Source organism: Hippocampus zosterae, chromosome 1, assembly GCF_025434085.1.
Source record: "Hippocampus zosterae strain Florida chromosome 1, ASM2543408v3, whole genome shotgun sequence".
NCBI lineage: Eukaryota > Metazoa > Chordata > Actinopteri > Syngnathiformes > Syngnathidae > Hippocampus > Hippocampus zosterae.
Window position 1 is genome coordinate 17205343 of NC_067451.1, and position 3351 is coordinate 17208693.

At 39.2% G+C, this 3351-nt stretch overlaps 1 long non-coding RNA gene across 1 annotated transcript; it reads right to left on the reverse strand.

Annotated features, from left to right (window-relative positions):
- Window positions 1-2514: 2514 nt before the first annotated feature.
- On the reverse strand, window positions 2515-3074 carry LOC127600575 (uncharacterized). Its single transcript, XR_007962370.1, has 3 exons — window positions 3039-3074; window positions 2755-2875; window positions 2515-2650 (listed from the first exon to the last, which is right to left on the reverse strand). It is a non-coding gene; the product is annotated as an uncharacterized LOC127600575 (long non-coding RNA).
- Between the last annotated feature and the right edge of the window lie 277 nt (window positions 3075-3351).

Below are 3351 nucleotides of genomic sequence, written 5' to 3' on the forward strand. Positions count from 1 at the left end.
TTCAATTTCACTTCCTGCTGTGCAAAGTCAGGTGTTTTTATCAGAGCAATTTAAAGTCAGAGTAGTGCCTTGACATACGAGTTCAATTCGTCCCGTTACCACACTAGTAACTCGAAACACTCATGTCTCAATTCATCTTTCCCCATCGAAATGACATTGAAACGAATGGAAATACCGCCCCCCTCCTCTCTCTCTCTCTCTTATATATATATATCTATATATATATATATATATATAAGAATTAAATCCTTCCCATTATTCAAAAACATAATATTTCAAACTGAGAAAAATGTTTCGGACTGAGTTAAGTCTTTTACATGTCAGAAGAAGAAAAAAAATAAATAAAAATATTGCTTGCTGTTCCCCAAAGTAAAATCAGATGTTTGCAAATGATTTATTTTGATAAAATAACCTGTCTGCTTTCATAGAAGACGGTAGGAATCTGAAAATATTGACTGTTGAGCCGTTGAACTTATGATGATTTGGAAACTTTGAGAACGTTGCGATCCATCTCTGGTTAATGTTTGTAAGGTTTGTTCACGCCAGATATGCCTCACATATTCGGCACGCTTGTGTGGTGATTTATTTTTTTTCGAAACATCCCAAAGGATGGTAATTTGCTGCAAGGCGACGGTGCGAGCGATAATTTCTAAGATGCACGATGTTATTTGCCTATGCGGACACGTCAACAGCTTTTCATTAATACGGGTGTCACACCTGAGGAGCGCCGACGTCAGATTTTAACGTTTATGCTCAATGAGTTTTAGCATACATTGTTGGATTCACCTGGCGCTTTAAGAGGGGTGGGGCTGCCACTGACAGATGACCGTTCGCGCGACGTATAAAAAGCAGCATCACATTATGTTACGTTAGTGAATACACTCGCTTCGTCGTCGGCATGGCCCAACGGTAAGCTACGCTTGCGCTTTTCTTTACCAGATATCTAAAGTTAGCTTTAGATTTGATGATGATCGGTTGTTTTGTTTGTCTGCTTTGCATTGTGTCCGTTGTACTTTATGTTTGCCGCATCACTATGCAATCACAGTCAGTTACCGTTCGCAATTGGCAATGTAAACACTGTTTAATCTATGAGGCCTCATGAGGCGTGTCGACACACTGACACACTGTGTTGATACTGTGCTGATACTGTGTCACTGACCACTGCCACCTGCTGGACCTTCAAGATCCCTGCAGCCAACCCACTTAACAGACTGAACTGACTGATAAATTTATTTGTATATTGAAAATATAAACATTCAATTCGGTAATAAATTGGCAAAAAGTGAAGGTAAGATATAAAAAAAGGAAAAGAAAATAGTCATCATCACAAATATGTGTTCAAAGGAGTAGAAAGAAGTAAAAAACCTACCCCGAGTCCTACCCCTTCTTATATATGAATTGATCATTTTTCAAAATAGGAAAGAAATTCTACATATCAACAAATGCTTTTACCCTTATGTATGCTGTACTTGTACATTTTTACAACTTTAGGTTTGTATATACAGTACATACTCATTGGAGCACATGTATATGTCGATTTTCTCATATTCATAATGGATGCTACATTTCAAGTAAGTAAGTAAGAAAACCTTTATTAGTCTCGCAATGGAGAAATTCCAGATTCACAGCAGCAAAGTTATGAAAGGACTTAATATATATACTGTATATTAAATCTCATCAATGTATTTCTGATGTATTGCTATATTTCATGAGTGTATCGAATTTATCAGCTTATTTCTGATTTGTGTAGTTGTCTTCTACTACTCTCGAATTCATTTTTAATCTCAGCAAGAGTTACTCATTTTATTGGTCCGTTTCATAATCATTCCACAGATTCACACCTATTACAGGTACACTCCTTTGCGTGATGTTTGTTCGTGTTTTGGATTTTTTTGTATAGGTTAGTACCCCTTAAATGATGACAACTTTCTCGAATTTTAAAAAGCTTCTGGATGTTTTGGCAAAGGAGGTTGTTGTGTGCTTTATACATTAATTGAAGTCAACCAGGTCATGAGATTTCATTGTTTAATTTGATAAACAGTGGATTTGTGGGTTCCGTCTATTTGGAGCGAGTGATTGTTCTGATTGCTTTGTATTGTAGTTTTAAAACAGAGTGCGTTTTACTGGCATTTCCCCATATTTCCACACAATAGGTCAAATATGGGAGTAATAAAAGTATGTGTACAAGGATCTCTTATTCAGCACATCCTTAGTTTTTGGGAGGATCCCTATGGTTTGGGATATTTTTCTTTTCTTATCTATTATGTAGGTACCAGCATGGTTTTGCATCTACAACTGTTCCAAGACATTTTCATAAAGTCATTCATCGATTTGATGATGAAGTGTATACAATATCATTCACATCCATGCATTCATTTTGCAACATTCAATGTGTTCAAATAATGTGAAGATCATTTGAATAAGGATACTTGTGGGCTTTGACTTCACAAATTTTTATTGAGAAAAATAAGATGCTCCAATGTTTTAAACTTCAACCTGTTGCGTCTTTTACAAGCAATTTCTCCTGCTGTGGAGAACACACGCTCACAAGGGACGGATGAGGCTGGCGTACAAAGGAACTCCTTTGCGAGGTGGGAGAGGTTTGGGAAAGAAGTGTGTTGGTCCTTCCAGTACAGCTGCTTCCTGGAACCTTGATTGTCAAACATGGAGTGGAGAGTCAACCAATAATAATTACTGATTGTCAATTAATCATCAACATAGCAACCGTGAAAAGATGAGTGAACGTTTGTATACCTGGCGTAATACTGGGTGTATCGCGAACTTCATTCTCATGCTTGGCCCGATAATGCCTCAGCATGGTGGAGGTGCTTCTGTTGGTGTATGACAATTCGACTTGGCAAATTCGACATTTCACCTGTAATGAAATGTGAATAAGAAGTAACTAAGAGTTACCTTGAAATGTATTCGGATTAGAATGGTACAGCACATGTCAATAATCTGAGAGGCACTCGGTGAGTGCCTCTCGCCGAGAGGCTCTCGGCGACAGAAGGCGATTTGAATAAATAAATAAATAATACCTTATTCTCCAGGACATCAAAATGGTCCCACACGGCAGATGATTTGCGTCTCTGCTCCATAATCGGCAAGGAAGGCAAGGCACGAACACGAAGTCTCCACTGACACGAACTTCGACAAGCGAGCGTGAGTGAGGTCTGGCTTGTTTCGGCAGGTGGTATTGTGTTGCCAGACGCACTTCCTTATAAACACTGTGCGGCGGGCTTTTGCTGCGTCAACGCCCTCTGCGCTGAGTCGACGCCCCCTGGACTAAGTGGCACAGCCTGGACTGTGCCAAGCAGCCGATGCAGTCTAAACTGCACCGGTGCAGTTCAC